The sequence below is a fragment of the Epinephelus fuscoguttatus genome, linkage group LG23, assembly GCF_011397635.1.
Source record: "Epinephelus fuscoguttatus linkage group LG23, E.fuscoguttatus.final_Chr_v1".
Lineage (NCBI taxonomy): Eukaryota > Metazoa > Chordata > Actinopteri > Perciformes > Serranidae > Epinephelus > Epinephelus fuscoguttatus.
Genome location: NC_064774.1, coordinates 3,223,859 through 3,251,015, shown reverse-complemented (window position 1 = coordinate 3,251,015; position 27,157 = coordinate 3,223,859). Strand labels below are relative to the sequence as shown.

Below are 27,157 nucleotides of genomic sequence, written 5' to 3'. Positions count from 1 at the left end.
TGACGGATGGACCGCCACACTGCCGACATTTTACTACGCCCGTCACCGCACGCTGTTTGATTGCGTTATCAAAACACACCGCTATTATTCGGCCTTGCTTTTAACTTATTCCACCGAATACCGAATGTGTGTTTTTTTGCAATATTCGGCCAAATATAGAAAAGAACAAGCCAAAATACACTGAGGTGTGGCTTTAATATGTAGCCAGAAGAGTTTTCAAAGAGCACTTGCCCACTCAAACCTGTGCAGGAGCTACTGAACTTAAATTAGTATTGCAGGCTATTCCTATTGTGTTGTTATTCACAAAAAGAAAATATACTAATATTGCTAATTCACATTCAGTTGTCTCGCCTCATCATGTCGCACAAACAAACCTTCAGTCACTGGCAAAATACAAGCCTTGATAGCACTGCACACAAAAACCATTATGTGCCGTACACGCAGGTGAAATTTCATGAAGGTATGAAAAATGAGATTCCATCCGAGCCTAATCTTGAGTGAACTTCTGCTTTTGCTGAATTAAAGATTCTCCGGATGATACCACCTGTGGATGTTTTCCCACTTCCTTTTGTGACTAAAGGAACTAAACTCTCTAAATACTCTTACCCTACTCTCTTATTGTCATACCTTCTCATACCTTGTCTTATTTTTTATGCTGTCTTACATGTTTTTATATACGTAACATCTTATTTTATGTTTTATCTTTTTTGTTTTACATTTGTAATGTTAATGCAATGTTATATATTTTGTCTTTTATGATTTTTACTTGTTTTTAAGCACATTGAGTTTACGCCTGCCGTATGAAATGTGCTATATGAATAAATTTGACTTTGACTTTGACTGTAGTTTGCACACCTTCAGCTTTGTGTAGAAACATCAGTGTGACAGATGACCCAGTAGCTCTCACTGTAGTGAGCGTCATTTGACAGCTACATTAAAGAAATTTTGGAGGATATCGCAGGAAGCTGGATCAGGAACACTCAGTCAGGTAAGTTACAATAAAACAGCCTACCACAAAAGTCACTACTTGTTAATGAATAACAATTACCAACTAGCTTCCAACATTACTGACATCTAAACTGACCAAACCACTAAATCACTGGGTTATTCACTCACTCAGTCTCTTTGTTTAAAGCTTCAGTGGAATATATGATTCATGATAGATTATAAAACATAGATTAAACAAAACTATTATTACTACACTATCCCTGCTGTGTTGTTGACACTGCTGCTCCTGTCAGTCTTAAAATATTGTCATGTTCCTGCAGTTGTTTTTTTTATTTCTACTCTTAAACTGCCACTCAAAAGTTTTTGTACTGGAAATGATGACTGAATAAAACAATACCTCATGTCATTATAAAAACAGTGTTGTGGTGTAGATTATCAGATAATAATAAAAACAGAATCATCTTCACGTCAGTTTACAGTAGAAACAGTCTCGTACTTTGTGTCTGAGGGTCCAGCTTCATTACTGAACAATGGAGGATGATCTTTACTGCGGCCACTCTCCAAAGACAGCTGACAGCTGGACACTGGAGACTCTGATCTGTCCCCGTCTGCCTCCAAATCAGCCATCTGCCCAAATCTGAGAGAACTGTAACACACATACACAGTGTGATGAAGTCAGTAACTTCTTATTTATAGGACATGATTACATATTGGCTGGGTATTGTTATGACATACAGTAGGGGAGAGCGGGGTCAGTTGGGACCCTTTTGTATGATTACTCACAGACTACTTGAACAGTAATGAAAATAATTTGATCTCTGAACAGATACAGGCGTCTGCTAACTATTTATCAGGTTTTTAGAGCCCAACCCAAACGTGAAAGGCACAGTTTTGTTAAATGTACAAGGAGTGCATTTTCCCAAAGTTCTGACTCCCTGGGACAGTTGGGACACCGTGTTCTGGGCTGGGCTTTAAATATATATAAGCTGGACTTACAGTTTACATCCATGTCAGTGAAAACATGGAAGCTTCACACAGAAGATCTATACAATCAGCACAGTTTCAAGATCAGTGTCACCAACTCAGTCTCTGACCAAATGTCTCCCCTTCTGTTCCTGAGATATGACGTTTAATAACGACCAGAGAAGTGTTTGATGCAGAACATGATGATGTCACAGTGAAGGTGACCTTTGACCTCTTAGATATAAGATGTCTTCAGGAAACTGTCAGACTTGACCGCAGCTTTTGTCAATAGGCTCGTTCAAGATGAAGTGCGCCTCGCCTGGAGAGTAGACGAGATCAGAGCTGCAGCAGGAGGCGGTGACAAAAAGCTGCAGTCAAGTCTGACAGTTTCCTGACAGTTTCCAGCAGCCTTCAGTCTGTACAGGAAGTCACAGAAACACTCACATCCTGTCAGATATGATGATGATTTATTCAAATATAATCAGACTCATATATCAGTTTGTTCTCAGTCTCCAGTTGTTTTAATTCTGATAGATTGATTTATTAAAATCTAACCAAAACTCAGTGTAACAAAGAGCAGGGAGAGCTGACTGTACACTCAACATCTTCCTATCCAACAAAACTGCGCCACAATCCCTCGGCAGAGTCCCCCTTTTCTCTCTGTGTGTCTATAAAGTGCCGCTGCTCGCGGTACTAGAGCTTTTCACTGTGACGCACATTCAAAGAGTTGACACAAGAGCGCGCCCGAAGCACCGGAGCGCGCAGATCCGTAGCTGCGCGCAGGCCTCGTGTTTAACAGGAAAAGCCTGGTTGTAAAACAGCGTCAGATGATGGTGGTGGTAAAAGCAAGTGTGATGATGAAGCTGTGAAGATGTGGCACTGACCCAACCGACCCTACTCTCCCCTAGAACACACTAAACAATGAATAAACATCAACACTCACCGTGTCTCACACGACCTGTCTTCCTCTCACTGCTCTGTGCACTTTAAAATGGAGTCTGAACACACCACTGACTTTACACTTTCACTTTCGCTGTTCCTCTCTGTTGGCACCTCCCCCCCTTTGACTCGTGAAGTTATTTATTGAGAGTAACACAGAGACTTAGAGTCGAGCTTTGGGACTCCTCAACAGTCTCTGTTATTAGGATTATTATTTTGGTGCATTAACATCAGAAATCAACACAACAACAGCCAGGCTGCCTCTGTTCCCTTCTCTGTGACGCTGACTGTTTGCAGGGGGGCGGGGCTATGCTGCACACACACACACACACACACGCACACACACACACACACACACACACACACACACGCACACACACACACACATCATACAGTTATTACAAAGATCACAAACACATGAGACAAACACAACTGTTTCATCTGACAGTAAAAAGTATTTAACTTAGAGTAGAATAAGACAGAATATCTTTCTTGTCATTGTGCATGTACAACCACATTTAATGCAGCCTCCTCAGAGCAAACTCTCCATGGCTCCTCAAAGTGGTGGCCTTTGCTCTTGACTTTACTGTTCTTCAGATAGCACAGTTGGGATGGGGGCGACAAAACACCGGGAACGTTGCAGAATGCTCAGAAAACATCTGTTTGGAACATCCATCAATTTTCGGACAGTTGATACGGACACTTTAGAGTCACCAGTTAACCTGCATGTCTTTGGACTGTGGGAGGAAGCTGGAGCACCTGGAGGAAACCCACGCTGACACGGGGAGAACATGCCAACTCCACACAGAAGGGCCCCCCACCCTGAGTTCAAACCAGGATGGCTCCAGACTAACTGTTTCTTCAGTCGCAGCACTGTCGCCTCTGACTGGACATTTTAGGAGCACATTTTAAATCATCCTGCAATGCAGTTGTTCACATTTTGGCCATTTTAACTGCATCATAAACTCTACAGAGTCTACTGTATATTAACACTGGACTGTTTGATTACTGAAGTATTTAACATCACACAGACTGGTGGTCATTCTTAAACTAACATGTGTACACATGTGAAGCCCTGACTATATCTGACTGATCTTTGATGAAAGCTGTTGTCTTGTATCAAATATGAAGCTTATAGTCAGACACACTTTATTTATTTTATAATATTTTAGTGATTGTAATGTATGTCAGCAAACACCCAGTTTATTGACTTATAGTCCTCGTCAGTCAAAAAAAGCTCTACATGTGATTTATATCTTGTTATCTTCAGGAACAGACGAGTTCAGCACTGTTCATCGACTTATATGACATATATATGAATATGACAGCAGCGATCGCTGGACGTTTCCATGGCAACGAGTAAAACAGTCTGGAGGGCTGTCTGTCAGCCGCTCGCAGTCTCCGCCCTCGCAGACTTTACGTGACGACGGTAGATACGTCACACAACTGAAGTGGGCAAGGGCTCAGTCCGCAGGTCCGGAGGGCAGACATGTGGATTCAGCCTCCGACTTCACCCTAACTTTTGGTCACCGCCTCCTGCTGCCGCCGCCTGCTCTCGTCCACTTTACAGGCGAGGCGGGTTCACCTGGAACGATTCACCTGATGACGTGATTCTCGTGGTTAACTAGCACCCACTCCTGGACTTTCCCTCTCCCACACACTGGCCCACACTGGCGGTCTCACTCCACTGTTAGACAACATGAAAAAAAGGAAAAATGCCGGCACATTTGCGGGTCGCAAACCAGCGGGTAGTTGTAAAATATACCTGCACTGACTCAGTCTGGAGCCCTGATAATATCATCAAATGATTCAGAGGACCTGGAGAAATTCCTCCATGTCAGGGGCAAGGCTGGAAACCAACACTGAAGGCCTGCGACCTTTGACCTCCCAGGCTGCATTGCATTCAAAACCAACACGACTGCATAAAGGATATTACTACATGGACTGAGGAACACTTTGGAAGCCCACTGTGGGTAAACACAGTTCATCGCTGCGTTTTACCTCACTGAACACAGGAGCTGCTGGTCTACCGCTGCCTCCATCCGTTAGCTTGTTTGTGTTGTTGTGTGTTTTAAAGGGTTAGTTCACATTCACCAAAGTCACACATGAACACAATAACGGCTTCAGTCCCCCGTAGGAAATCGCTGCTTGACAGCGAGCTAAAGTGGTTCAAGTTTACACACATATTGGTTTTATTTCTAGGTGGCTAAAATATATTTTGCCGCTGCCCCCGTCCGTACACGTCCCGTGTGTTGAGCGCCATCTACTGCAGGTAATACACTGACTGTGGGTACGTGTCTCATACAGCCTCACTTCAAAAGATCCAAACTGTCCCTTTAATATAAACTGTGTGTCACAGAAATGCTTTTTCTTTTTCTCTTATGGGTTCCATACCATTCATTTATCTTTAGTATTTATTCAGGGCAGTTTGGCTGCATGTTCTTTCACAGCAAAGCTCCAGAAACACAAACACACAGAATCAATACAACAAACAAGGTGCAGTTATTATAGGCAGGTTTTACCTTGGCTTTTATTTCTTCATGTGTTATTTATCATCTGTGTTTCATCTGCTTTACTTGTGACATAAAATTGGCCATTTTCAACATCAGTAAGTTTCACTCAAACGGCTAAAAATGTTTAGCATTTTATGTGATATGATGAAGCAAAGTGACATTTCAGTGACATGGTTCTTTTTGTTTGGAACAAAATAAACCCCCGTTTATCACCTCTGTAAAAAACACATCAAATCCACTCTGACCTCAAAACTCAAAAAACAAAACTTTCTTCCTGACAAGTCGACATTTTGGACATTTCAAATGGGACTGGGCGAACTGTCAGTGTGACAGAAATACAGGAGGGATGTTAAATGTTTTGTCAAAACACGGATTGACAAACAACACGGCGACAAACCTCTCTGTATGTACAACATATTAATTTACATCCTATGTACACGGCTGACGAGCTGACACACACATTAATACTACAGTCAACTCTAAAGCTCTGAAGGTACTGTGGATTCTCCGCTGGGTATCGTCAGATGAATTCAGGGGGTTTTATAAACATTAAAAAATGTTTGTGTCCTTGAAGTCAACTTCATGGTGTTGGCTATAAAGCTCTGTGGTGGTTTTTTTTATGTGTGTGTGACTTTCTGCTGATGCTGTAGACGACGGTGGAGCTCTGATGTTTCCCCCAGGCTCCGAAAGGGACAACGATGATGGTGGCGTTGTCCTCTGAGCCATTGCACGCCTGAAAAGAATAAAATCCTCTCTGGTTCTTCCGTGCTCAGCCTTATTTTTTTCTTCTTATTTATTTATTAGTGCCGTTTGAATTCGGTTACGGCAGACGGACGGCAATCTGAAATGGAATGAAGCCCACAGACGGCAGACAGTAGCTACAAAACAGTAGTGGAACGCGCCCCATCTGCCCACAGCACAATGCTCTTAAAGCTCTACGCTATCAAAAGCTGGCAAAATACATTGATTTTATTTCATGGCCTTGACATTAACCTGTCATATTGTTGAGTTATCAAGGACACTTTCATGTTTTTGTGTGTGTACAGGAATGTTAAAGATATCACTGAGGAAAACCAGGTTGAAGTGACGTTGTTGAATCAGGGAATCCGTGTGGATCCTAATTAACTTCACATTGGCATTGTTTCCGTGGTACCAGCACATAATTTCAACCCATTGCGTGCTGCCACCACGGAATGTGGTGTTAAGAGGTCGTGGTCATTTCACGTATTTCTGTGACATCAGGTTGAGATAACAGGATAGAAACTAAACCCAGGATCATGACACTGTTTGGTCCAAGATAGCTAAATGCTACCTGCTGTTAGCGGCTACATGTATTTGCTTATCAATAACTAACTAAACTTTAAACTGTTAATGATATTTAATAATATTCAGGAGGGCTGACGTTAGATAATGTTTCCTAATATTGTCAGGAGGTGGCGCTAATCGCCAAATGATTATAAATCTGTACATAAATATTGTATTATGCATATATATGTGTTGTAAACTCAACAATCTGAGTTTGAGCTTTAGTTAGTGCAGCTGTTCTCACCTCTCGCTCTGTCTCTGTAAATGAGTCCCAGTAAGATGGTGGACAGCAGGTAAGGAGCTCCAGCCACCAGGTGGCGCAGCAGAGCGGAGACAGACAGCAGAGGAGGTGGAGGATCACGGCCTGCAGGAGGCGCTGCAGAGAGAAACTGAATCTGAGACACTTGCTGGTGCTCGTCAGCAGTCACAGCTTTTTGGACTCGACTTTAAATCCCCTGAAAACTTGGGTATTTCTCTAGAACAGTAAATATTCATGACTAAAACAACAGAGTTACATTTTATGAAACATTCTCAAGTTTTCTGCAGTGGTGAAAGAAGTACTCAGATTCTTTGACTTGAGTAAAAGTAGAAATACTACACTGTACAAAGTGTTATTTATGAGACATCTATGTCAAAGTGTTACTTTATTTCACAGTTACCAGGAAAACTTTTCTAAAATACTGAAAACAGACTGAAATATTCTTCATTCAAAGATAAAAGTTGTAAAGTAAACTAGACTCAACTTAAAAAACAATCACACACATTTTCTCCTCTGGACTTCAAATTTGAATTTCTTCTTCTTTGTGTTTTCGTCACATTGCACTGCTGGTTTTATGCATGAAGAGTTGAAGACAAATGTAACTTGAGTGAAACCGAGAGTCCAGAGTGCTGCTCAGGAAAGTCTCAGGAACATACACAGAACGCAACAAGACAACAAGGATCTGACATGAACTTATTAAACTCACTGAGTGATCATGGAAATATCTGCTTTATTAAATATTGATCAACTCCATGCAAACATTCAAAATCAGACTCAAATGATCAGATGACTCAAGATGAGGGAACAAAGCACTGTTAGATTTAAATATTAAAGTAAAGCTCATCAAAAACCTGAGAAGATGTACAGATGGTGAAAGGTATGTGGAATAAAAGTATAAAGTCAATGGAAAGTACAAGGAGCTCAAAATGTTGCTCAAGTACAGCACTTAGTTACATCCCACCACTGCTGTGTGAGGATGTCCACATACTTTTGTCCAGATAGAGAAGTTATGAGGTTTTGAAATGTAATGATTTATTTTCTCTCTTGGTTTAAAGAAAACAGCTCAAGGACAGTCCAGTGTGCCTGTAACCCTTTGTTGAACAGAGAGCGCCATCTAGTGGGCTCAGAAGATAAAGACAAATATTATTATTTTGATGCTGATACTTTTGTACTTTCACTCTAGTAACATTTTGAATAAAGAACCAGTAATGGAGTATTTTTATAGTGTGGATATACTATTTTCACTTACAGTAAAAGATGTGAATACTGTGAGCACTGGAAATATGGAACAGTATTCTGATGATTTAATGCTAAAATGTGGGTGCACCGTCATGAAACCAGAAAATATAAAGTTCTTCCTTTTGGATTGGAACGTCAATTAATGTTTAAGGAGCATCAAATTATCTCCATCTACTGGTGACTAAAAGTAACTACAACAATACTGTGTTTAAAACACACAATAACAACAAAGTACAACAGTTGACAAAAGTCCTTTTGTAGCATTTATTTGAATCACCTCACTATTATACAGTATATACACACACACACACACACACACACACACACACACACACACACACACACACACACACACAAAAACTGATGCTGCTGCTTCAGCATCTTTGGATCATCAGGACACAGCTGATCCTCTCTACACATCCACCGTCCTGTTTACCACTTTAGAGTTTACCTCCATCTGATGAGAGAAGAAGACAAGAGAAGTTATAAAGCAGCTGTCAGTCAGTGATGCAGCACATCCAGTATAAAGACCAGTAGGGACTTCCTGTTCAGAGCAGAGTGGAGCGGCTGTGTAGTGTAGTCGGCTTCCTTCCAGCTCTCATGTTAACGTGTTGGAGTGAACACACTGAGCTGGAAGCTCACAGACCTGCAGAGACTTTGGGCAACAAGTCTGTTTACTCTGCAGATTTCACTCAAGTACACAGTGTAAATAAACTGCTGAGAGTCCTGAACGCATCATGGCTGCACAAACAGAGGGATTCACTTTAATGATGGATTTACTGAGTCTGTTAGAACAAATGACTGATGGACAGATATATCATGTTAAATGTTCTACATGTTCATCCAAAGACTGAACAGCAACACATCAGCTGTGATTACTGGACTTCAGCAGAGCTTCTGCTCTGTATAAAGAACACATGGTTACTAAATGTAATGATGGTTCTATAAAATAAGAGCCAGTGATTTGTAGGCTTCAGTCAGACTGATCTCAGAGCTGTGACAAAGATGAAGACAACAAACACTTTAAAGAGGACATATTATGCTCATTAACAGCTTCATATTTGGATTCTGGGTTTCTACTAGAACCTGTTTACATGCTTTAATGTTCAAACTAGAATTACCGCCTCATAGTTGTATGCCTTATAAAGAAATCTTAGCTTCAATAGAAAAAGCCGTTGAACACAGGGTATTCACAACAGTCTGAAGTCTGAGGTTTTTGTTCACAGGGATTACTTTTACATACATTTACCTCATTATCTGAAACTTTGGCCACATTTAATACCAACATCCTTCATTGTAACACTATAGACTATATAAAACACACACACACACACACACACACACACACACACACACACACACACAGAAACAGGAAAGCATAACAGGTCCCCTGTTATCAAGGTCAGATTTGATGGTGTGACAGTTTGATGAAGGAGGACAGCTGTCTCTATACATGTTGTGATGCTGTCAGCTGTAATCCAGCTTCACTTCCTGTAGACATGAACACAACAACAGTCGTCTTCACATCAACTTAAACACATGATCTCAACAAGCTTCTTTCTGATCTGATTGGCTGACTGTTCTCTCTGTCTGTCTCTCTGTCCTCTCCTGAAGACTGTCACCATTCCCCTCTTTGAGCCACTGAGAAGGTCTGAGGTTTACAGGAAGTACTGGATCTTTGCTCTGATACTAACTGTGTTTAATATAACACTGCTGAAACCAGCATGGACCCACTCCAACCCTCTACTGACCTCAGAGTCTCCAGTTTACAGTGTGGACTCCCCTTCAGATCACACAGCAGCTTCACATCTGAATCCTGCAGCTTGTTTTGACTCAGGTCCAGCTCTCTCAGATGGGAGGGGTTGGACTTCAGAGCTGAGGCCAGAGAAACACAGCTGATCTCTGACAAACTGCACTTCTTCAGTCTGAATAAAGAATAAATGATGTAGATAAAAATCATTAATAAAACAATCAGATGTGTTCAGGTGTTAAATGTGTAGCTCAACATTACTATGTCCTGATCAATGAGCTTTGCCCTAAACTGAGTAGAGTGACTTTGTCATTGTGTTATTGTGCTGATCCCAACAAGATGCAGGTTAAAGACTGGAAAATACAAAAAGTGAAAAACAGCTCTCATAAATATCATTGACAACGTGCTGCTACTTCAATAAAGATGTAGTGACTTCACCTCTTAAACTTTGCCAGCTCCACCAGTGGCTCCATCATCACTAACTCATGTTGTGCAGCCAAACACAAATCACTTATTTAAAGAATCATGAGGGTAAATTTAAGTTGAAATCAAGTGTGTAAAGCAGGGCTGTTCAATTACAAATTCAACTGGGCCGGATTTTAAACCAGAAAATGTTGATGGGCCAGACATTTTCAGCAGCAGGCAACCTATTGGAAACTTTTTTTGTTTTAGCTATTGGTGATGACACATTTCTACACAGGTGCAAATTACTGTAGTAAAAGTAGCAATGTTTTAGTGTCATATCTGAAAATAACAGAATAAAAAAGAGCTGTCAATGCACAGAAGCATAAGTGACAGACAGACAGACAGACAGGCAGACACACAGACACACACACACACACACACACACACACACACCAGCAGAGAGGCTGCAGTGCAGATGAAGGGAGTATAACTTCAAGATTCCTCTCATTGACATCAGTATCAGTCATTCATCCTGCTCTCTGTCCCACCTCTACTGAGGACACTCAGGCCCAATCCCAAACCGGCCCCTAACCCCTCGCCCTATTCACTCCCCCTCCGTTTGCGCGGTCACGCGGAGCTCCGCCATATTAAGGGCCGTCCCAAACCAATTATCGCTGAGTGCGAGTGGACTGCTCAGCCCTTAGATAGTGAGTGTGCATCAGTGCAGGCTTCTGATGAGCCCAGCAGGAAGCGCAACATCACAATGGAGGAAACAACGTACAAATGAAAGAGTTCCGTCTTTCTACTTTGTAAAATATTTTAGATCAAACACACATTTGTTTTCCTCACACTGACTTTACAGTCTCAAACAAACTCACAGAATGTTTGGTGTCAAAAGATGAAAACCTACATGTCCATATGCTTAAATAAACTATTTAAAACTGTCTAAAAAATTCCTCATCCCATTCTCATAATTTAAACAAATATATAATTCTGTGTTCACAGGGACAGAAGAAAAAACAAAGCAGTTAATCGATCTATGGATTAAATATGAGAGTCTCTTCACTAAAAAGAGGAACGCTGCAAAACAGGGATGGAGGTGAGATTGCCCAGATGAATGAAGCTGTAAATGCGTAAACTGTGTGTAGAAAATATGAACAAGTGAATCACTTTGATTACACTGCACTGTATCTCTTATCTGACTCATTCAAGTTTATTTTTTATTATAATTCAATTTAATTAATATTTAAATGTTTTTTTATAGCCTGTTGCTCTATTTTGCTTTCACAAAGCGTCTGTCTGTATCCATGGTTACATCTGCTTCCTACTTCCGGTAGAGTGGTGAGGGCGTCCCATGGTTTGGCTTCTCTTTCATACACTTCCCCTTCATCAGGAGTGCCCTCCGCAGCTGTGAGTGTAACTTGATTTCGAGTGACACTCCGTAGTGAAGTGGTAGTGGGTAGGGAGTGGTTTGGGATTGGGCCTCACTGTCCACAGGTAGGCTGTCTCAGGTACATTTTAAGATAAGTGACAAGCTAAGTTAAACAGACTACATACCAGGGCTGTAGTCAAACAAAGAAAATCTTGGTAGACCAAAGTTGCACATAATCTTCAACTAATCAATTAGTTGTGGAAAAAAAAAAATCTGCATGTTATGTTTACTTCTGCGGTGGTGTATCTGTGTCACTTTGCAGTTACAACTCCAAAACACTAGTCAGTGGTGGAGGACTGTGTTAAGTGCTGTAAAGTTTAGTTCAAATCAAACTTTATTTATATAGTTGATTCAAAACACACATTAAACACACATTAAACATGGCTTAATAGAGACAGTTTCAAACACAAGTACACAAATCAGCTTCATTATAACTCGCAGCATTCACAGACAAACACTTGTCTTTATCTGGACACATTTTCCCTGCAAATACAACATGCTAGCGTTATTAGCACAAGCCAATGGCATTTTACATTGTATAAATTAGCCTAGCGTCTAGTGATCTTTTCCTCTTCTCATATAAATCCAGGGACAACAGCAACATGTAACAAAGGTAACGGCACATAATTTGACTCCATTACAACTCACAACATTCACTGAAAAAAAAAATGTCTTAAACACGTTTTCCAAATAAATACAACATGCTAACGTTATTAGCACAAGCCTATGGCATTTTACATGGTATACATTAGCCTAGCGACAAGCGGAGATTTCCTCTGCTCATATGAAGCCAGGATGAATCCCGAAGTATAAATCCCTGAAGGATAAATCACACAAAGGACTTAAAATGTTATTTTAGTGAAGGCTTTACTGTTTTCACAATTTATTGTTTCTTATCTGTGAAATACAAGTAAATACAAGCTTCGTTTCCACTGAGGGAAATGGTGTCAGCTTACAGAGACAGACGGGAGGTCTGCGTCACCGCGACACTGAACGTAGGGTGGGCGAGTCCAACTTTATCTCAACAATGGGGGTGTTTTGAAAACACCCCCATTTTCACTGGTAAATAATAATAAGACAGGATTAATAATGGATTAATCCTGGAAAGCTGTTGATGTAGCACTTTTCTCCTTATGAAAGTAACACGGCGATTATTCGACTAATGAGAATTTGGTTGGACGAGAGCATAGCCACCAAATAATCAACTAGTCGACCAGGAGACTGCAGCCCTACTACATACAGACAGCTTTCATTTTAGTTTGCTTTAACTATTTGCTATTGGTCCCACTAGTGTGATGTGCTTGTGTAAAATGTGATTGTAAACCATAACGGCGGTGAATGAGGGACAGAGCAGATTGAAATATGTCTTTCTACATGCTGAACACGTGTATTGATAAAGCACTGGCTTTTTACTGCTCAAGGTTTTATTGCACTTACTTATAGTAACATGCGTACTTGTTGTCAACTAGAGGGATCTTGAAGTTATACTCCCTTCATCTGCACCACGGCTTCTCTGCTGTTGTCTGACTTCAGTCTGTTTTGTGTGTGTGTGTGTGTGTGTGTGTGTGTGTGTGTGTGGAGGAGGTCAGCATGCAGAATGCTGGAGAGAGTCTGCAGCATGATGATACATGAAACCAAAAACTACAAAGTAACAATGAAAGAGACGATAACAGCGGAGCTTATTAGAACTACAGTCTTGATTCATTTTGCCCCGGGCTGTTTAATACAGAGTCTCCACACCAATCCCTACCCAGCCACTCTGAGGTTGCTTCTGGTCCTGATATAGCCTGCAGGCCGCCAACTGAATAGGCCTGCTGTAAAGGTTAGGAGTGAATTTTCAAGTCATTTAAATTAAAGTTATAATATGCAGGATTGTTGCTTACAGTTTGTAAACACACTTGCCAGTGAAAGTGAAAGTAAAAGCCAACCCCAGACTCATTCTTGTTTGGCATTTCTTCTCACTATATTTGTGTTTTCAGGTGTTGTATCTCTTTGATTCCTGCTGCTTACAGTCTGGCATCTGGTCCCCACCTTTTTATAAAGCCCTGACCTCACCTGAGCGCTGTGGGGGTACACGCCCAGAAACTTCCCAAACACAGACAATAAGAAGAAAGTAAGAAAACACAGGCAGAGGGCAGAGTCTCTGTAGATAAATACACCAGCACACACTGAGAGTGGCTCATAAGTGATGATTGAGAGGGATTATTTCTGTATGAGTCTATACACTGTTTTTAAGGAAGATCCTGCAGAGTTTATCTTTAAGGTTTTAGCTCCACATTGCTCTGCCACAGTCAATGGATTAAACCACTGAACAAGACAAATAGACTTCATTGTGGATCAGTATAATATCAGCCTGATGTCTGCAGTTTAGTGTCAACACAACTTTCACATCATAATAATCTCAGCACAGGAGTAAAAAATGGTGTCTGACCTCAGAGTCTCCAGTTTACAGTGTGGACTCTCCAGAAAACCACACAGCTGCTTCACTCCTGAATCCTGAAGGTAGTTCTTACTCAGCTCCAGCTCTCTCAGAGGTGAGGGGTTGGACTTCAGAGCTGAGGCCAGATAAACACAGCTGAATTCTGACAACCTGCAGCCCCTCAGTCTGAATAAAGAATAAATGATGTAGATAAAAATCATGAATAAAACAATCAGATGTGTTCAGATGTGTTAAATGTGTAGCTCAACATTACTATGTCCTGATCAATGAGCTTTGTCCTAAACTGAGTAGAGTGACTTTGTCATTGTGTTATTGTGGATCATCATGATGTCAGCCTTCTACAGACATCATCCAAATGTCACCACAACATTCATTCACCTATTCATATCAACACAGATTAACAACATGCTGCTGATCTCAGTCAAGTCTGTATTTAGAGGATCAATATCAAATCAGACACGTTGGACTAAAAACTCTTCATTCATTCATTCATTTCTTACATGACCTTCATACTGTATTTGTATATAGAATAAAAAGGAGAGGGACACATTTGTTCAAGTTTGTTCAACAGCCACATGCACATTAAAAGAGTTATTGGTGGCAGTAAATATTCCTCCTGTCCATACTGAGTGTGAAGTGGTCTCTTCTTAACTCAGCTACACTGTAAGAAATGTCTTCATCAGTTCAGATGAAACTAATATGAAGCTTCAGCAGTCTGAGTTATCCAAATCAAGAGGGTGTGGACCAAAGTTACAGACTGTTTAGCACCAAACTCCCTCTTTGAGTTTCACATAGATGGCTTCTTTTACACCTTACAGCTGTCGTCAAAGGAGTGTACACTCCTTCGAAGACAGCAATGTGCACATTTTGGACAGGGAAGACAGATGGTTTGAAAGAGGTGTAAAAGAAGCCATCTATGTGAAACTGGAAAAGCCATCGACACCACCTATCCCCCAACTATAATGCTGTCCTTTCATCCTTGCCCAGGAGGTTTAACAACTTAACTTCTAAAAACAATGGCGTTCACAAATGGCCTCATGTGACTCTAACGACTCCAATGACCACCGCTGCAGCAGGAGTTTCAACGACTGTTGTTGACACACCACTGGAGCACGAACGAACCAGTGACATCATTGGCCTTGTGAAGACCTCCCCAGAGGTTAAATACCTGGGTGCTTCCACACCAGTTTGTCAGACTAGTTCCAGCCTAGTCAGACAAGCATGAACTGATGAAGCCTCTTGGATAAGAGGTGAAACTTCTTCTAAGACAAAACCAAGTCCAGTTGCGTTTGATTCAATTGCCTTGAGATAACTATGACCTGGATAAATGAGAATATCCACAGGTATGTAACCAGAGGCTGTCAACTTAAGTAACATCACCTGTGTGGGTCGAGGAGGAGGGAGAGAAACGCAGCCCAGCGACAGGAAAACACAGTAAAGACTCTCACACTGAGCTCAAATCAAAGCAGTGCACATAAACAAGGTAAATACCATCAATAAAATATTTGCTTTCTTTCAGGGGGGTGGGGGATCCCACTGATAGAGGAAACACTTGATAGCAACTGGGATTGTTCCACAGCACATCAGTCAACACATGGATGCATAGGGAAACAGGAGCCAGTGAATGCTTGTCATTTAGAAATGAGATCACATAGACCAAAGTTACAGACTGTTTACTGGAGGGGGGGGTTGGGGGGGTGGGGGATTGTCCCCCTGATAAAAAAAAACCCTCAAGTGTCTCTTGGCGTAGAACATTCCCTGCGTGGTTGAATGCCTCTGTGCACCAGTCAAGTTTCTCATTACATCCATGTCTGTAAAAACATGGACGCTTCACATCCATTGTCCCCCGACAGCACAGAAGATCTATACAATCAACCTCATTTCAAGGTGGACACCCATAGAAACATAGAATGTAAAGTTTCAGCTTTAGAATAAATAACACAAACTGACCATTATATGACGCTTGTCTTGAGTCATGCGGCTGGAAAACAGTGGACGTGTCATTTCCTATAAATTCTGTAAAATTCCTATAAAACTGTTGAGCCATTTGGAAAGACACAACATTTCTGAAAACACTGAAAGCTTTATAACCTCAGTCAAGGATTTATATTATATATATCCAAAAACAAACAAACAAACACCTACATAAGCAAGTGAACTGACCTCAGAGTCTCCAGTCTACAGTTTGGACTCTCCAGTCCAGCACACAGCTGCTGCACTCCTGAATCCTGCAGGATGTTGTCACTCAGGTCCAGCTCTCTCAGATGGGAGGGGTTGGACTTCAGAGCTGAGGCCACGACTTCACAGTCAGTCTCTGAGAGTCTACTTGAAGTAAATCTGACATGACAGATATATGAGAAAATCTGTTATTGTCAAAGAGACACTTTATATTTACTTTATGGATTTGATGATGAAACAGTTTGAAATATCCTGTTTTGATGGACTGAAAATAGTTAAGAATAAAAAAAGAACACAAGGAATTCAAACTAATTAAAAGCTGATTCATGACCAGAATTACTGCCTCGTGGTCGTATGCTTCACCAGTCAAGTTACACTTACAGTTTACATCCATGTCTGTCCAGACTCATATGTGTCCATGACAGTAGACAATGATTCAAATATGGATGTTGCTGCAAAGAAGCTACTTATTCTAAAACACAGACGCTTCACACATCTTCAACCCGACAGCACAGAAGATCTATACAATCAGCACAGTTTCAAGATCAGTGTCACCAACTCAGTCTCTGACCAAATGTCTCCCCTTCTGTTCCTGAGATATGACGTTTAATAATGACCAGAGAAGTGTTTTATGCAGAACATGATGATGTCACAGTGAAGTTGACCTTTGACCTTTTGGATATAAAATCTCATCACTTCATTATTTTATCCTGTTAGACATTAGTGTGAAGTTTTGTCATAATTAGTGAATGAATTCTTGAGTTATGGCCAAAAACACATTTTGTGAGGTCACAGTGATCTTGACCTTTGACCACCGAAATCTAATCAGTTCATTCTTAAGTCCAACTGGACGTTTGTGCCAAATTTAAAGAAATCCTCTCAAGGTGTTCTTGAGATGTCGTGGCCAGACTGACAACCCAAAAACATGATGCCTCTGGCCACGACTGTCGCCGGCGCTGAGGCATGAAAAAAGAGATAGCAACAACTGGATAAAAGCAGTTTTTAGGACTTCAGAAATCTCCTTTGGCAAATGATACAGATCTAATTTTAAATGTTTAAGCATAGTGGTGAATAAACTCAGGTATTATCTGCATGTCTGATTCTATAAAACACCTTACACAATCTGTTTATGGAGTAATAACTTTACTGCTTTCACTCAGAACCATCAAATACTGCCATACTGTGATGAAATGCTGCTGTGATAAAACCTCAACAACAACCTCTGAAGTCCATCATTTGTTTTATCAGGTTCACATGGCGCCTCCATCACATAAAGGTGAAAAACTGTCAACTGGAACAATGATTAGAAATCAATAGAAAAACTGTGTTCATGAACTCAACAGCTATAAACACAACCAACTGAAACATCTACATGTTTTGCACTCACAGCATTTGAAACAGCTCAAGAACATCTGTGACAAAATACAACAGACACATCATTTGAACATTTTATGAATAATAAGAATTTCATAGTGTGTATATTTGAAGAATTAAACTACTAATCTACAATGATTTATGATGTTAATCACATCTGGACTTACCCAGCCTTTCTGCAGTTCGTCACAGCTGGAATCAGTCTCCGTCGTCCAGCATCTGTTGTGTTGTATTTCTTCAGGTCCAACTCATCCAGAACCTCCTCTGACATCTGCAGCATGTAGGCCAGAGCTGAGCAGTGGATCTCTGAGAGTTCCTTCTTTGATCTGTTCTCTGACTTCAGGAACTCTTGGATCTCCTGATGTACTGAGAGGTCGTTCATCTCCAGCAGACAGTGGAAGATGTTGATGCTTCTGTCGGGAGAGATCTTGTTTGTGTTCGTCTTCTTCAGGTTGTTGATGGCTCTCTGGATGATTTCTGGACTGTTGTCTGTCCGACCCAAAAGGCCTCCTAACAGTCTCTGGTTGGACTCCAGAGAGAGGCCATGAAGGAAGCGGACAAACAGATCCAGGTGACCATTTTTACTTTGGAGGGATTTCTCCATGGCTCTCTGTAAGAAGACATCCAGGGATCTGTAATTATCCTTGTCTCTCCCCAGGAAGTCCTCCAGTACCTTTGTGTTCCTGTTGGTGAAACAGTGGAACAGGTAGACTGCAGCCAGAAACTCCTGAACGCTCAGATGAACGAAGCAGTAGACTGTTTTCTGGAAGATCACACACTCTCTTTTGAAGATCTCTGTACAAACTCCTGCGTACACCGAGGCCTCTGTGACATCAAGACCACAGCGCTCCAGGTCTTCTTGGTAGAACATGATGTTTCCTTTCTCCAGATGTTCAAACGCCAGCCTCCCCAGCTTCAGAAGAACGTCCCTGTCAGCCTCCGTCAGCTCCTGTGGACTGGTCTCATGTCCTCATCATACTTGTGCTTCTTCCTCTTTGTCTGAACCAGCAGGAAGTGTGAGTACAGGTCAGTCAGGGTCTTGGGCAGCTCTCCTCTCTGCTCTGTAGTCAACATGTGATCCAGAACTGTAGCAGTGATCCAGCAGAAGACTGGGATTAGACACATGATGTGGAGGCTCCTGGATGTCTTCATGTGTGAGATGATTCTGCTGGACTGCTCTTCATCACTGACTCTCCTCCTGAAGTACTCCTCCTTCTGGGCGTCAGTGAAGCCTCGTACTTCTGTTACCCTGTCAACACATGCAGGAGGGATCTGATTGGCTGCTGCAGGTCGGGAAGTAATCCAGACCAGAGCCGAGGAAGCTGCTTCCCTCGATGAGGTTTGTCAACAGCACGTTGACTGATGACTTCTGTGTGACATCAGTCACAACCTCATTGTTGTGGAAATCCAGAGACAGTCTGCTTTCATCCAGGCCGTCAAAGATGAACAGAACTTTACAGACAGCGAGCTCCTCTGCTGTGACCTTCTGTAATGTTGGATGGAAAACACGGAGCAGAGTGAGAAGACTCAACTTCTCATCTCTGATCAAGTTCAGCTCCCTGAACGAAAGCAGAATCACCACACTGACATCTTGGTTTTCCAAACCCTCGGCCCAGTCCAGAGTGAACTTCTGCACTGTGAAGGTTTTTCCAACGCCAGCGACGCCGTTGGTCAGAACCACTCTGATGTGTTTCTGTTGCTCAGGTAAGGCTTTAAAGATGTGCTGACACTGGATTGGAGTTTCATGGAGGGTCTTCATCTTAGAAGCTCTCTCAAGCTGCTTCACCTCATGTTGGGTATTAACCTCTTCACTCTGTCCCTCTGTGATGTAGAGCTCAGTGTAGATCCTGTTGAGGAGGCTTTCACTTCCTGTTTCATCACTTCCTTCAGTCACACGTTCACATCTCCTCCTCAGACTGATCTTATGTTCATCTAAAACCTCCTGCAGACCACTGTCTGCTGAAAGAGAAGGAAACATGTCAGACTAAAGAAATAAATCTGGACTCTGATTATTTTCATGACCAACATTAAAACAAGTAACACATTAAAAAAGAAAAACAAATAAAACATTGTAATGTTAAGATTTTTATACAGTCTTTATAGCAGAACACCGCCTAAATTAAGAATGACATTATCTTATTTCCACCATCTTGAAAAGTTAAATCGATACTTGTTAACATGAGCTGCTCTCTGAAAGCCAGAAAACAAACAAGTAAGTCTCAAAGTCTTACTTCTTTGGCCCATAGGCCAAATCTAGCACAGAAGCAAGCTAAGAGTGGCCCGGCTGGGAACTGGTACCAAGACCAGGTATCAAACAACACGAATCTGCTCTGAGCAGTCTGCCCTCCACTGCCATTACGTTTGCACATACAGAGGCTAGCAGGGCTAAAATCAAATCTTTAAAAACAAACTAAAATGAAAGCTGTTTGTAGTTTAACTTTTCAGCTTAGGTTACCACTTATCTTCAAATGTACCTGAGGTAGCCGACCTGCAGACAGTGAATCACATTAGCAGCAGAGGAGTAATATTTATTTTATTGACATGTTAGATTTGTTCCCAGTGAGATATGATTGAGTTTAAAAGTGTTTGCAGTTCTATCTATCTATCTATCTAGCTAGCTAGCTATCTAGCTATCTAATTTGCACTGATTTAAAGTTTGACATAACCAAAAGCTAAAGCAAAAAGGCTCTGAATTTGCTGCTCGCTGCTGAAAATGTCTGATCCATCATCATGTCCTGGTTTAAAATCCGAGCCAGCTGTATTTGTCATTGAACAGCCCTGTGATAGGGTACAAAGTCTGGAGCTGCTCCACAGACAATGAATGGGAGACAGATTTTATGGACCCACACAATGTTTGTTTTTGTTTTAATACCCAAATGAGCTGTATTCTATTGTAGTGTTCTCAGTTCTGAAACAGACTATGTGCCCATATACCCAAAACATTCCCCTGGGTGCTCTCAGTGTCGTCTAGAGCATCTTTCAACATTGACTGTCTGTGGAGCAGATCCAGACTTTACATCCTATGACATCACAAATTAGAGTTTAAGCACTCTAGCTTCTGGATTTGGAGGACAGTTGTTTATTTTACCACTACTTTTGGACTGTCTTAGACTATAGCAATAAATACATTTTGAAAATTATCATAGTTCCCCTTTAATTTCTGTGCTGTACAAGACAAATAAACTCCTGTTTTCAGACATGATGACATCAGCAGACAGATGTACAGTCTTACTTTGTACAGTGCTGCTCTGACTGGCTGTCTGCAGTCCAGCTCTTGTTCTGGATCTTTTTCCACACTGGGGACAGGAGGAGTCTCCTGATGAAGCAGACTGGTCCCAGTATGAGCTGATGCACTGTCTGCACAACCAGTGTCCACAGCTGGTAGAGACTGGATCCTTCAGGACGTCCTGACACAAACTACAGCAGGACGGCTGCTCCTCCACAGAAACATGACTCCTCTTCTTCCCTCTGTGGAGATGAACACATTATTTAGATCTCGTCCTGCAAACTGTGCTGAAAATTATTTGCTTCATTCACACACTCAGTCACAGGCAGTTCAAATATCTCATGGTGGAGCTTCATGAAAACCTCCTGAGTAATGTTGTGCTCCACTGTGAGACGACTTTCAAAAGGCAAAAAGCTCCCTCATGTTTTTCAACAGTCTCTTACTTTGTGTCTGAGGGTCCAGCCTCATTACTGAAGGTTAGAGGAAGATCTTTACTGCGGTCACTCTTCAAAGACAGCTGACAGCTGGACACTGGAGACTTTGATCTGTCCCCGTCTGCCTCCAAATCAGCCATCTTCCCAAATCTGAGAGAACTGTAACACACATACACAGTGTGATGAAGTCAGTAACTTCTTATTTATAGGACATGATTACATATTGGCTGGGTATTGTTATGACATACAGTAGGGGAGAGCGGGGTCAGTTGGGACACTTTTGTATTGACACTAAATAACCTTTGATTACTCACAGACTACTTGAACAGTAATGAAAATAATTTGATCTCTGAACAGATACAGGCGTCTGCTAACTATTTATCAGGTTTTTAGAGCCCAACCCAAACGTGAAAGGCACAGTTTTGTTAAATGTACAAGAAGTGCATTTTCCCAAAGTTCTGACTCCCTGGGACAGTTGGGACACCAGCCGAGAAAACATATCATTTATATTGAAAAAAGAAATCAGTCTAAATTTGAACACCTTATATTCACAGCATCATTTATTCACACATTTCTTTGACAGAAAGAAAACATTTGTAAAACTAGAATTTCTGTCTCAAAGTTGTACGCCTCCAAACACCAGTTGAGTTTCTCTTACAGTTCACATCCATGTCAGTGAAAACATGGAAGCTTCACACACAGAAGATCTATACAATCAGCACAGTTTCAAGATCAGTGTCACCAACTCAGTCTGACCAAATGTCTCCCCTTCTGTTCCTGAGATATGACGTTTAATAATGACCAGAGAAGTGTTTGATGCAGAACATTATGATGTCACAGTGAAGCTGACCTTTGACCTCTTGGATATAAGATGTCATCACTGCATCATTTTATCATGTCAGACACCTGTATGAAATTTTTTTCCTAATTAGCTAATGAATTCTATGACAAAAACTTCTTTTGCCAGATTGACCTTGACCTTTGAAATTTGACCTTTGAAATTTTAATTAGTTCATTCTCTAGTCCATGTTAACGTTTGTGCCAAATATGAGTAAAGTCCCTTAAAGCCTTAATGAGATTTTGCGTTCATAAAAATGAGACAGATGCAAGGTCATAGTGACCTTGACCTTTGACCACCAAAATCTACGAATCGAATACGAAAACTTTATTGTCCACAGAGCGGAAATTTGTCTTTGGTTCCACCATTAACATGTCTCAAGGCAAGAGGACACACAAAACATAATAAAACACTGCAGAGCAGAGGATATAAAATATGAAAAAATTATGACTGCATTTGCAATACAGTATACAGTCAACACACATTTGTCCACATTCAAAACATACCATGGGCCCGTTGCACAAAAGTAGGATTCAGACATCCAGGATAAATGACTGAGCTGGGTTCAACAAATCCAAAACAAGAGCGTTCAGGCTTAATCAGTTGCACAAAGACCAAGCCAGGATGAGCAGACACAGATTCATCAAGCCAGGTGAAACCAATCCTGGATCAGTGCACACACACGGCTTCCTCAAATAGACCCCGCCATCGATCACAGATTCACCGATTCACTATGGCAACAAGAGCACCATACTTTTCCCCGTCGGAGGCAGAAATCCTCATGGAGGCTTACGAGGAGGTAAAGGATCAAGTCAAAAAGAAAGGCAACACCACCACAGTTATAAAACAACGAGAGAACAATATCCTTTATTGAATAAGGATAAATCAAAGCAAGTAAACCATCAGCTCCTTTCAAAACTGAAGTCACACAGTGACTCTACAAAATAGACAGAACAGAATCAAAGCATATTATACAACACAAGAATAAATACACATTCAAAGTTCTGTATATGATACACCCCGCATGTCTGCACACTGAAATAAATGCAGGACAAATCCATACACAACAAATGAACAGACAAATGAATGGATGCAGTAGCCTCCCTGCAAGCTTGTATACACACAGTATACAACAGCACAAACAGCATAAGAGGCCAAATCAATTTAAATAGAATTAAAAAACACAAATTCCTCTGCCACTGCAGGCCATATTTAGCTGAAATTCACAGCATGCGTCTCTGCCACTGCAGGCCATATTTAGCTGAAATTCACAGCATGCATCCCTCCCAATGCAGGACATATTTAAGTTAAATTCACAGCATGCGTCTCTGCCACTGCAGGACATATTTAGCTGAAATTCACAGCATGCGTCTCTGCCACTGCAGGACATATTTAGCTGAAATTCACAGCATGCGTCTCTGCCACTGCAGGACATATTTAAGTTAAATTCACAGCATGCGTCTCTGCCAATGCAGGACATATTTAAGTTAAATTCACAGCATGCGTCTCTGCCACTGCAGGCCATATTTAGCTGAAATTCACAGCATGCGTCTCTGCCACTGCAGGACATATTTAGCTGAAATTCACAGCATGCGTCTCTGCCACTGCAGGACATATTTAGCTGAAATTCACAGCATGCGTCTCTGCCAATGCAGGACATATTTAAGTTAAATTCACAGCATGCGTCTCTGCCACTGCAGGACATATTTAAGTTAAATTCACAGCATGCGTCTCTACCAATGCAGGACATATTTAAGTTAAATTCACAGCATGCGTCTCTGCCAATGCAGGACATATTTAGCTGAAATTCACAGCATGCGTCTCTGCCAATGCAGGCAGAGACGCATGCTGTGAATTTAACTTAAATATGGCCTGCAGTGGCAGAGACGCATGCTGTGAATTTCAGCTAAATATGTCCTGCATTGGCAGAGACGCATGCTGTGAATTTCAGCTAAATATGTCCTGCATTGGCAGAGACGCATGCTGTGAATTTCAGCTAAATATGTCCTGCATTGGCAGAGACGCATGCTGTGAATTTCAGCTAAATATGTCCTGCATTGGCAGAGACGCATGCTGTGAATTTAACTTAAATATGTCCTGCATTGGCAGAGACGCATGCTGTGAATTTCAGCTAAATATGTCCTGCAGTGGCAGAGACGCATGCTGTGAATTTCAGCTAAATATGGCCTGCAGTGGCAGAGACACATGCTGTGAATTTCAGCTAAATATGGCCTGCAGTGGCAGAGGAATTTGTGTTTTTTAATTCTATTTAAATTGATTTGGCCTCTTATGCTGTTTGTGCTGTTGTATACTGTGTGTATACAAGCTTGCAGGGAGGCTACTGCATCCATTCATTTGTCTGTTCATTTGTTGTGTATGGATTTGTCCTGCATTTATTTCAGTGTGCAGACATGCGGGGTGTATCATATACAGAACTTTGAATGTGTATTTATTCTTGTGTTGTATAATATGCTTTGATTCTGTTCTGTCTATTTTGTAGAGTCACTGTGTGACTTCAGTTTTGAAAGGAGCTGATGGTTTACTTGCTTTGATTTATCCTTATTCAATAAAGGAACATCATGTTACTCTTTGATGTATATTTATATTTATATGGGATGTGTATTTTATATATAGTCTATGGGAAACTGTAAATTATCTAATGACTGCAAAATCATCTAAAATCATCATTTATCTAAAATGATTGCAATTAATGATCACAAAAGTTTACATAATGACAGTGGGTCTGGTTGAATGTGATAACAATGTGCAGTGGGCAGTGGAATAACTATTGGTTTCCGTTTGTGGTGACTGCTGACTGAGATAAGGGATGAGATTAGATCCTGGAACTTAGCCTGGTCTGGAGCAGGCCCTTATCAATGTATAACTGGACAGGTTTGGATTCATCATCCCCTCCTTTAGCCAGCTCTCAGTGAGAGAGATGAGATTACGTTGTCTAAAATCACTGTCATACTGGACTTTCGCCATCAGTTCATTAATTTTGTTCTTCAAGGAGCGGACATTAGAGAGAGTTATTACTGGCAGGGGATGTTTGCAGCCACGTTTCCTTAGTCATTGTTTCACTCCTCCTGTCGAATCTCTTTTCTTTGCTTTAGACTTTCCTCGTGTCCAGATCTTTTTTAATTCAGGATAGGTATCCAGTATGTCCACGTTAAAAGCTCCCCCTGACTTTTCTGGGGGTTTGAGTGACAGCAGGCACTCACGTGTGTAAGTGAGGATGCCGTCCGAGAAGGCACACAGCCAGCCGCAAAATCATACCAAGCATAATCTTCATTTTGCCTGCACAAATATCCTGTTCTCTTTTATTCATAGGAATTTTGTTTTGTCACACAGAGTTGCCTGAGACTCGTTCTCAAGACTTGAGACTCTACCTGGAGTCGAGACTTGGGACACGTGAACAATCTTTATCACTATTATTCATTATTATTAGAATTATTACTTTGGTGCATTAAACTTTGGTCGGTGTGTTGCCTCTGTTCTTTTCTCTGTCGCTGACTGTTTACAGGAGGGCGGGGCTGTGCCACACACACACACACACACACACATACAAGCAAACCTGACCAACAGTGCACTATCGAGTTACATTTGCCAACAGTGGACTTCAGTTTCTGGGCATTTTAAAAATACAAAAATAGAATTGAACATTAACTTTTAAGCTCTTTTACCATAATATTACTGCAAACGTGCTTTTTAATTTTTTTTTTAAAGAAATTGCCAAGAGGGGACTTTTATCCTTGAGCGATGTCTACCTCTCAAAGAGGGGACCTCCATATGCTTCACTGTAACTGTCTGTGCTCAGTCTTTCACAGTGTTTGTTTACTGCAAAGACTTTCTTTGTTTCTTTCAAAAACAGATTTCACTTTAATGTTATCAATATTTACACATTTCTCTGTGATACACATATTAAAACAATCATGAAGACATTTTTTAATTTCAATTTCTAAATGTTTCTTGGGGGAATTCATATTCTTCTGTGTTGTGGTCATTTTTATGACCTGTGTGTGATGGATTATAGAGAGAGCTCCCTTCCTCCTATGGTTTATATTTTATTTGTATATCCTTTAAATAATGTAAGTAGAGAAAAAACATTTGTCAATCTAAGACAGGTTTTGAAGCATGCATCTACTACACTTTGCTGTGGCTGTTCAGGCATCTTCAGGGCATTCATTTCAGACTCATTCATGAGGTCAGATGAAATTCTAAAAATTCTAAATTTTTTTTTTTTTTTAAGGATAATGTGCTGATTTGCTCTTGTGTTCTTACTCATGAATAATTATGTGTAAATGTTGGCTTCTGTCAGTTTTGACAGTACAAGAGGGGACCCTCTAGTACAATCTGTAGTGAGTATACAATGAATTTTCTTGAAAATACACATTATGTAGAAATCTTGCATTGCATGAATCTATCTTGAAGAGAAAAACTAATCTATTTGGGTATGAATCACAGATCCCATACTGTAGTCAAAAATGTGATATTTACACTAACTGCTAATGCCTCTCTCAGATCCATCATAAAAAGACCTCATAGGGTGCTGAAATATTCAGTGTCTTGATGGAGTTAACCTTAATCCTCTCTCGGAATCAAAACAACAGGATGCAGACCTTTAAAGAAGACTTCATTTATGGAATCTTGTTTTGAAGTTTGACTCTATAACAAAAAAGATAGATTTTATATATTGACTCAAGTCCCCTTTTTGCTTGTACAAAATGACACAAGTCCCCGCTTAATATGATGCAGCGACATACACACTTCTTCATGGATGTGAATAAAGTGTCTGGCTCCTGTGAACAATATTGAAGTTGAAATGAATGACTTAAGATGTAAGATTTGCAGGAAATGTCACCCAAGCCTGCATGACCATGCAAGTTCAAGTAGACCACAGACATTACATCAAAT

At 40.9% G+C, this 27,157-nt stretch overlaps 1 pseudogene; it reads right to left on the bottom strand.

Moving 5' to 3' along the window:
- LOC125883942 (NACHT, LRR and PYD domains-containing protein 12-like) overlaps positions 1 to 27,157 on the bottom strand; it is a 169,867-nt pseudogene that overhangs the window by 35,469 nt on the left and 107,241 nt on the right.